Below are 9,658 nucleotides of genomic sequence, written 5' to 3'. Positions count from 1 at the left end.
CAAATAAACCTGCAGAAAACTGTTTGTGCTCTACGGATGCTGAAACTATTGATTGCTAAATAGCATGTAAAAACACTGAAAGTACCATGAAGAAATAACTTTTGTTATTTGTAAATTGTGTCATCAAACATAAAACAGTTCTTATTTAGTGGTAGTATATTTCCTCCACTAAAACATCTTGAAACTCCCCACAATGCTTATTTAGTTTGAGTTACAGTAAGAATATTGCTGTATACAGTTAACTGATGAAGAAAATTCTCTTGGAGAGTTAACATAATACCTGTCAGTTTAATTTATACTACTGGAATTAGTAGATTTTTCACTCTTGAGTTCTTGTAATTCAAAATATAAAGCATAACATATTTATGTTACAATAAACATATACCAGAGAAATTGTGATCAAAAAACAGGTAAAAACAGGTTTAAATTCTGCAGCTTAAATTTATAACAATGATGCAAAAAACAGAGAATAAATCAAGTTCAGGACTTTAATATTTAATAAAACTATTTTAAAAATAGCTTAAGAATCTTAACAATTCAGAATTAATGCATCAAATTTTGGGGGGTGGAGAAAACAACCTTTTCAGGTGTTTCGAAATTTCCTTCATTTTAAGCCCATATACAAATGGATTAAACAAAGGATGATACAAAGCTAGTTGTAATGTCATTATTAAGCGTGCAGTTTTTGGAAAATCTGATTCCACTCGGGTTATTACTACATCATAGACACCTAAACAGGAAAAGCTAATTAAAACTGACAGGTGGGGTAAACAGGTCTCTGCAGCTTTCTTCCTAATTTCTTTACAACTTCGATAAGACATTAAGAATATTTTTGTGTATGTGTAAAGTATGAATAACAGAGGGAGTATTCCAAGATCGAGCATACAAACCAAACCAAAGACAGCAATAAATTCTGATTTTAAACACTGAAGAGTAGAAATTCTATTGTTACAAAATGTTTCATTTAAATAAAAGGAACACAATTTAGCTTTAGCACTCCCTATTGCTGGAATTGTAATATGAAATGCAGGCACAACCCAAGCTATGAACAGGAAAATACTCACAGTCTTTTTTCTCATGATGGTTGGATATTGAAGAGGTTTGCATATAGCCACATATCTGTCATAGGCCATGGCTGCCAAGAGGAAAAACTCTGAGCAAGCTAGACTGTAAAACAGAAAATACTGAAAAAGACATGCCGAATAGGATATGACCTGTTTTTCAGATAAAAAGTCAATGAGATATTTAGGGTAAACAACTGTAGAGTAAAGAGCACAATTCAACAGCAAAGCTGCAATGAAAATGTACATAGGCTCATGGAGATTTTGATGAATACAAATGAGATACAAAATTGTAGAATTACAGCAGATTATTAGAATATATACTATGAACATAATGTAAAATAAACATATCTATACTTGTCAATTTCTACAAAACCATCAAGAGTTATATAGGTAACATTGATTTTTCATCCATTAATTCTTGAAAACTATGTTTTATCATATAAAGAGGGAAACATGACCAGTATAGGTGGAAAAAGAAGACTCAAAACTGCACCACCAAGCACCCTGGGTTGTGTCATTTTAATTTAAAGACATCGTCATCATCATCTTCAAACTTACACAGTGAGCAGTCAGAGTGTGTCGAAGGTTTTTATCAGGTGGCTTAAGCCTCCTCTGAAAGTCCGTCACACCTTTTTTCACACCCTCTCAATTGAATAAAGTTTCTATTACGCAATCTTTCCAATTTACACTATCAGTTGTAGCATTTTCTAACCATTACAATCTCTGGAAAAACAGGCCTAAATTCCATCAGTTTATGACTGTCAGGAGTTTTCCTGTATTGCAACTCAGGTCGGAATAAAACGCTCGGACAGGTTTAACGTGTACACGGTCGAGACTCAGGGAGACTCGCACTGTGTGGAAAAACAGACATCAGTTTATGACTTTCTCCATCAGGGGAAATAAAACATTGGACCACTGCTACAGCAACATCAGAAATCCCTTTTCAGCTGAACCAAAATCCCACTTTGGAAAGTCTGATCACCTACCAATCCGGCTCAAACCAGTTTACAACAAAAGGCTAAAGACAAAGCCCTACCTGAACTGAAAGTACGAAAGCTAGTCTTCAGGGATGCTTAGAGGCCACAGACTGGAGCACTTTCAAAGAGGCCCCACAGGCAAAAACTATGAATACTAAGAGACTGTGAGTGACTACATTAGCTGGTGTCCATAGATGCCCGTCCCAGGACAGTGCGTTTGTTCCGCAACCAAAAACCCAGGTTTAATTGTGACATAAAACAGAAAAATCAGGAAGAGAAAAGTGAGAATGTGACAAAGTGGTTAGGCATGAACTCATTTACCACTTGTCCCTTAACCATATTGATAATTTGTATTGCTCCTTCAGTGGGAGACTGCGGCACCCACGTTGTGGGACGGAGAGATTTCGCAGGTCTTTCCTCCCCACTGCTGTCAGACTCCACAACAAAGACTTTAACTGATCAAACACACACATCCACACATGTGCAATAACACTAATGTGCAATAATCTTTTCTGGCATCGTTGTATTTTTACTCAGTTGTATATAGCATTTGTATTCTATTTTTATCTTATTGTATATTTTATTCTATTTTATTCTACTGTATATAGTATTTTATTTTATTTTATTTTATTCTATTCTGTACAGCTGTGTACTGTATTTATTCTTATTTTATCTTATTCTAATTTTTCCTTCATAACTTTTGCACTGTCCACTTCCTGCTGTGACAAAACAAATTTCCCACGTGTGGGACTAATAAAGGTTATCTTATCTTATCTTATCTTATCTTATCTTATCTTATCTTAATTTATTTCTTTGTTATTTTACAGTCAGCCATAATGCTTTAATTTAGACATTGCTGGTGTAACTTCTCTTAACACACACTATCCCGGGTTTTGTTTGTGGTAGCAGTAGTTACATCCTTTACATTCATGCATGTTTTTAAAGCAAACACTACTAACCATCAGGTCATCTGAATTTTCTTCTGTTCACAGGCAAATGTCTGGTAAATTATGTTTCTTTATGTTGCTTTGGTTATACTTACCATGGTGTCCATGCTGTTTATTCAGGTCCTATATTTAAGACAGATATATGGGAGGGCCGCCCAGTACTTCCTGTTTATATAGGGTCATGAGGTCAATGATTGCATCATTGGGTGTAACCAAATGGAGGGTTTTTCATTTTGTATAGTATTGTTTATTTTCTTTAAAGTAGCCTTTTGAGTTATATTGTATGCAGTGTTTTACTTTACAAACCATTTAGCTGAGTAAATGAGTTTGTCAATTTCATGCATAATCTTATTCCTGTTCTTTGTTTAGAATTGTATTGTTTGGTCTGACCTATTTGTTTCAATGGTAGAGACTAACGAGGTCAGGTGTGGGCAAAGTCCTGTATAAAGCAAGTGGGATTTTTGCATGCCTGATTGATTGTTTTATGGTAAAATGGAGATGCCAGCAATAAAGTATGCTTAAAAGAACTTCAATTGTCTGCTAATGCTATTTACTTATCACCTTCCTTGCTGCTTAAGTTATGCTACACCACAGAGAATGAAACCCCAACTTTGAGGCAGCAAGCCAACTGGAAACAAGGATACCCACCCTCTTCAGGGGCCTGGTTCCACAGCACAAGCCATGCGTTGAGGTGACCCATAGTACATCTAGCTAGTACCTCTCAAACTCGTGCACTAAGTCAGGCTCTTTTCCCATCAGAGAGGAACAGTCCATGTCCCAATTGCTAGTCTAGGTAGCTGGGAATCGTCTACTCCTCCTGGCTGCTCCGATTCCTGGCTCCTGGGGGAGCACCCCCCCCACCCTAGCATCCAGTGGGGTGGGGGGGCTGCTCCGGGAGTATGGGGTGTCTGGCCCATTGCCATGGGCCATTCAGTCCATTAAACAACCGTTGCAAGAGCTTGGGCCGCATAGCCGGCAATAAGTCGGACTCGATCCTGGTGGGTGATGGGCTCCGCCAGGGCTGCCCTTTGTCACCGATTCTGTTCATAATTTTTATGGACAGAATTTCTAGGCGTAGCCAAGTGGTGGAAGACTTTCACTTGGGTGGTCCCAGGATCGCATCTCTGCTTTTCGCGGATGATGTGGATCTGTTGGCTTCATCGGGTGATGGCCTCCAGCTCCCCTTGGAACGGTTAGCAGCCGAGTGTGAAGCGGTGGGAATGAGAATCAGCACCTCCAAATCTGAGGCCATGGTCCTCAGCCGGAAAAGGGTGGAGTGCCCACTCCAGGTCAGGAACGAGTTCCTGCCCCAAGTGGAGGAGTTTAAGTATCCCGGGGTCTTGTTCACGAGTGATGGGAGAAGGGAGCGGGAGATCGACAGATGGACTGGTGCAGCGGCCGCAGCGATGCGGCCACTGTGGTGAAGCGAGAGCCAAGTGTAAAAGCAAAGCTCTCAATTTACCGGTCGATCTATGTCCCTACCCTCACCTATGGTCACGAGCTGTGGGTAGTGACCGAAAGAATGAGATCGCGGAAAGCGGCGGAAACGGGCTTCCTCCAAAGGGTGGCTGGCCTCTCCCTTAGAGATCGGGTGAAAGGTTCGGCCATTCAGGAGGGGCTCAGAGTAAAGCCGGTGCTTCTCCACATCGAAAGGGGCCAGTTGAGGTGGTTCAGGCATCTGACAAGGATGCCCCCTGGGTGAGGTTTTCCGGGCATCTTACCGGGAGGAGGCTGCGGGGCAGACCCAGGACACACTGGAGAGATTATATCTCCGGAAAAGCTGGAGGAGAGGGAGAAATTTGTCAGCAGAAAGTTTAACTGGTGTCATGTTATACTCTTTTTAAAAAAGATTGTAATGGTTAAAAAGTGTTCCTTTATTTATTTTATTAAATATAAATATAAATACACAGTACAGTGTTGACACAGAGACAGACAGGCAGAGAATTGATATTTCAGTGCAGATTACTTTTGTGCAAGTTTGAGTTGAGTATGGTGATAGCTTTGGGGAAGAAGCTATCCCTGAGTCTGTTTGTTCTGGCCCTTATGGATCTATAGCGCCTGCCAGAGGGCATTAGGTTGAAAAGATGGTAACCGGGGTGGGTAGTGTCCTTTAAAATGTTTCTGGCCCTACTAAGACAACGGGAGTTGTAGATGGCAGACAAGGAGGGCAGGGGGCAGCCGATGAGTTTTTGTGCTGCGTTTACCACCCTCTGCAGTCTCTTCCTGTCTGCCTCCGTGCAGCTGGCATGCCACACTGTCACTGCATAGGTCAGCAGGCTCTCAATGGTGGATCTGTAGAAGGTCACCAGCAGCGGGGTGTTTAGTTGCTCCTTCCTGAGCACCCTTAGGAAGTGTAGCCGCTGCTTGGCTTTCTTGACTAGGGTTGCGGTGTTAGCTGCCCAGGAGAGGTCTGCAGAGATGTGGACGCCAAGGAATTTGAAGGACTCCACTTGCTCTACACATTCTCCGTTAATGTGCAGGGGGGAAGGGGCAGTTCTGTTCCGCCTGAAGTCCAGGATGAGTTCCTTGGTCTTGGTGATGTTAAGTGCCAGGTTGTTTGATGCGCACCATTCTCCCAGTCTCAGGACCTCATCTCTGTAAGACGCCTCATTTCCACCTGTGATCAGCCCCATCACTGTTGTGTCATCAGCAAATTTGACAATGATGTTCTCTGGGTGGGCAGGACTGCAATCATACAGGGAGTGCAGAATTATTAGGCAAGTTGTATTTTTGAGGAATAATTTTATTATTGAACAACAACCATGTTCTCAATGAACCCAAAAAACTCATTAATATCAAAGCTGAATGTTTTTGGAAGTAGTTTTTAGTTTGTTTATAATTTTAGCTATTTTAGGGGGATATCTGTGTGTGCAGGTGACTATTACTGTGCATAATTATTAGGCAACTTAACAAAAACAAATATATACCCATTTCAATTATTTATTTTACCAGTGAAACCAATATAACATCTCCACATTCACAAATATACATTTCTGACATTCAAAACAAAACAAAAACAAATCAGCGACCAATATAGCCACCTTTCTTTGCAAGGACACTCAAAAGCCTGCCATCCATGGATTCTGTCAGTGTTTTGATCTGTTCACCATCAACATTGCGTGCAGCAGCAACCACAGCCTCCCAGACACTGTTCAGAGAGATGTACTGTTTTCCTGCTTGTAAATCTCACATTTGATGATGGACCACAGGTTCTCAATGGGGTTCAGATCAGGTGAACAAGGAGGCCATGTCATTAGTTTTTCTTCTTTTATACCCTTTCTTGCCAGCCACGCTGTGGAGTACTTGGGCGCGCGTGTGATGGAGCATTGTCCTGCATGAAAATCATGTTTTTCTTGAAGGATGCAGACTTCTTCCTGTACCACTGCTTGAAGAAGGTGTCTTCCAGAAACTGGCAGTAGGACTGGGAGTTGAGCTTGACTCCATCCTCAACCCGAAAAAGGCCCCACAAGCTCATCTTTGATGATACCAGCCCAAACCAGTACTCCACCTCCACCTTGCTGGCGTCTGAGTCGGACTGGAGCTCTCTGCCCTTTACCAATCCAGCCACGGGCCCATCCATCTGGCCCATCAAGACTCACTCTCATTTCATCAGTCCATAAAACCTTAGAAAAATCAGTCTTGAGATATTTCTTGGCCCAGTCTTGACGTTTCAGCTTGTGTGTCTTGTTCAGTGGTGGTCGTCTTTCAGCCTTTCTTACCTTGGCCATGTCTCTGAGTATTGCACACCTTGTGCTTTTGGGCACTCCAGTGATGTTGCAGCTCTGAAATATGGCCAAACTGGTGGCAAGTGGCATCTTGGCAGCTGCACGCTTGACTTTTCTCAGTTCATGGGCAGTTATTTTGCGCCTTGGTTTTTCACACGCTTCTTGCGACCCTGTTGACTATTTTGAATGAAATGCTTGATTGTTCGATGATCACACTTCAGAAGCTTTGCAATTTTAAGACTGCTGCATCCCTCTGCAAGATATCTCACTATTTTTAACTTTTCTGAGCCTGTCAAGTCCTTCTTTTGACCCATTTTGCCAAAGGAAAGGAAGTTGCCTAATAATTATGCACACCTGATATAGGGTGTTGATGTCATTAGACCACACCCCTTCTCATTACAGAGATGCACATCACCTAATATGCTTAATTGGTAGTAGGCTTTCGAGCCTATACAGCTTGGAGTAAGACAACATGCATGAAGAGGATGATGTGGACAAAATACTCATTTGCCTAATAATTCTGCACTCCCTGTATGTGTAGAGGGAGTAGAGTAGTGGGCTTAGTACACAGCCCTGGGGAGAGCTGGTGCTCAGAGTGCGAGGGGAAGAGAGGTGAGGATCCAGTTTCACCCGCTGGGGTCTGTTGACTAGGAAGTCCTTTATCCAAGAGCAGGTGGATGGCGGGAGCCCCAGGCTGGTTAACCTGATGATCAAAATGTCTGGTATTATTGTGTTAAAGGCAGAGCTGAAGTCAATGAAGAGCATTCTGACATAGCTCCCCTGTTGTTCCAGGTGGCTCAGTGCTATGTCGAGTGCGATGGCTATGGTGTTCTCGGTCGATCTGTTAGTCCGGTATGCGAATTGGTGTGGGTCCAGAGTGGGGGGAAGGCAAGTTCTGATGTGCCCCAAAACCAGTTTCTCAAAGCACTTGGAGATGACAGGGGTTAGTGCAATTGGACGGAAGTCGCTGAGACTGGTTATGGGTGACTTTTTGGGGATGAGGATGATTATGGTAGATTTCAGGCAAGGTGGAATGACGTCTTGTTCCAGAGACAGGTTGAAGATGTCAGTGAATACCTGTGCTAGCTGCTCGGCACATGCTTTGAGGACCTTCCCAGGTACTCCATCGGGGCCTGCAGACTTCCTGGGGTTTGCTGCACAGAGTACACACCTCACATCTTGTGTCTCGAGAGTGAGTGGGGGATTGCTAGAGGCTGGTGTGGGTTGTGGTGGTCGTTGGAGTGGTGTGGCTGAGTGCTGTGCTTGAGACTCAAAACGGGCAAAAAAGCTGTTCAGCTCTTCTGCTAGCCCCACATCTGAGCCCCCAGGTGTCACAGAACATCCTTTGTAGTTGGTAATGGTCTGTATGTGAGGCATCCCCCCGTCTGTCCCCTTATGGCTGCCTGTGCCTCAGTTTTATCCCACAACTTAGACATTCACATTACTCACACTCTCATAACACATACATATAGGACCTTGGGGGTGGACACGCTACACGGAATCCAAAAGACCATCAGGGTGTACAACCTCACCCCTGGCGTCGTTGCCCACCTCTCAATTTTAAATACACATAGACATTGAGGGCTATCAGGAGGGGCTATGCACTTACCTGCTGCTCTCTGGCAGGTAGCTCCATGCCCTCCTGGGTTTTAAATGCACCTTAGAACACACATGCATCAACACTACATAGAGGAGGTTTGGAGTCTTCACACACCCCCGTTCTCTGCTGCCTGTTGGAGCAGGGGGGCTAGGAGGAGGAGTTGGCCGCCCGATTGGGGTCTGGAATGTGGGGCCTCCCTGCTGCTGCCGAGTCGGGGCAGTCTGCTTCTCTCCACCCCAGGGAAAAGGGTAACACTACCTGGGTCTGGGTGCAGTTTCCCCCTCCAGGGGCAAGGGTACCTAGACCTGGGGCTTAGAGTACGCTTGGGGAGTGTGATTGTGTGTACAGTGTCTATTTATGTCTGTCTCCACATTGGGTGAGTGCTGAGTAATTGCATATGAGAGTATGAGGGTGGGAATGGATGTTTGTATCTGTGTGTGCCTGTATGTCTGTGTCTATATGTCAGGTTGGGTATCAGACGACACCTCTCTGGGGACATCTCAGGCCCTCCAAGGTATGGAGGCCTATCTCCCCCCACCACTTCCCCTGCCAGTAGCAGACGCCCTCAGACATCGGTGCATTGGTGGTTCTTTGTGTCCGGGGATGGGCGTCCAGGTACACACCGACTCACTCCTGGTGGCTGCTTGTCGGTGCCTGGAACCTGGGGCTCGCTCGGGCCACTTCGGGGGTGGGGTGCCCTCGGCCTCTCAGCCTGGGGCTCGGTCACTCTGGCACAGCTGGCTGCCAGCAGAGCTCACAGGCATGTCATTGCAACCCCCCCCGGCTTCTGCTCCGCGGCTGCTGAGTGACCCCTCATCTGGGGCTCTCCTCAGTTCTTTCTGGGATAGTGGTGCAGCTGCCCCTCTGTTGGTCTTCCTTGGTCTCTTGTGTTCTGGGGGCCTCTGGATGTCTGGAGTCTTGATCTCCTCCATACCTGCTTCATGCCCTGGAGGACGGGGCTGTGGCTCCCCACACCCTCTAGCAGATCATTACATGAAGGAACCTTTTTAAATACAAGCGCGCCCACGCTCACAGGTGTACACACAGGTGCTCACACACACAAACTACACCCTTTTGGCTCCTACCTCAAAGCAGCACACTGTGCGCTGTCAATCTTACGTGCTGCACAATAATGTTTAATATTTAGTATTTACTGTTATATTCCCATAGATCATCGTGATGTTGTTTATTATATTGCTCTTTTGTTTTCTTCTGCTTGTTTTCTCTTTTTTCTTTCTCAACAGGTGATCCAGGTGATTGATATATGTATTTTTTGTCTGCTTATTTTGTTGGTTTTTGGGGGTTTTTGCCCTTTATCACTGTTCCTCTTCCCCGCTGTTTTTCT

The 9,658-nt window shown here is 44.3% G+C and overlaps 1 pseudogene; it reads right to left on the bottom strand.

Moving 5' to 3' along the window:
• Positions 1–551: 551 nt before the first annotated feature.
• Positions 552–1,468, bottom strand: LOC120433505 (annotated as a pseudogene).
• Between the last annotated feature and the right edge of the window lie 8,190 nt (positions 1,469–9,658).

This window comes from Oreochromis aureus, linkage group 16 (genome assembly GCF_013358895.1).
Source record: "Oreochromis aureus strain Israel breed Guangdong linkage group 16, ZZ_aureus, whole genome shotgun sequence".
Taxonomy (NCBI): domain Eukaryota; kingdom Metazoa; phylum Chordata; class Actinopteri; order Cichliformes; family Cichlidae; genus Oreochromis; species Oreochromis aureus.
Note: the sequence above shows the minus strand (reverse complement) of the source record. Positions and strands in the feature narration are given on the sequence as shown.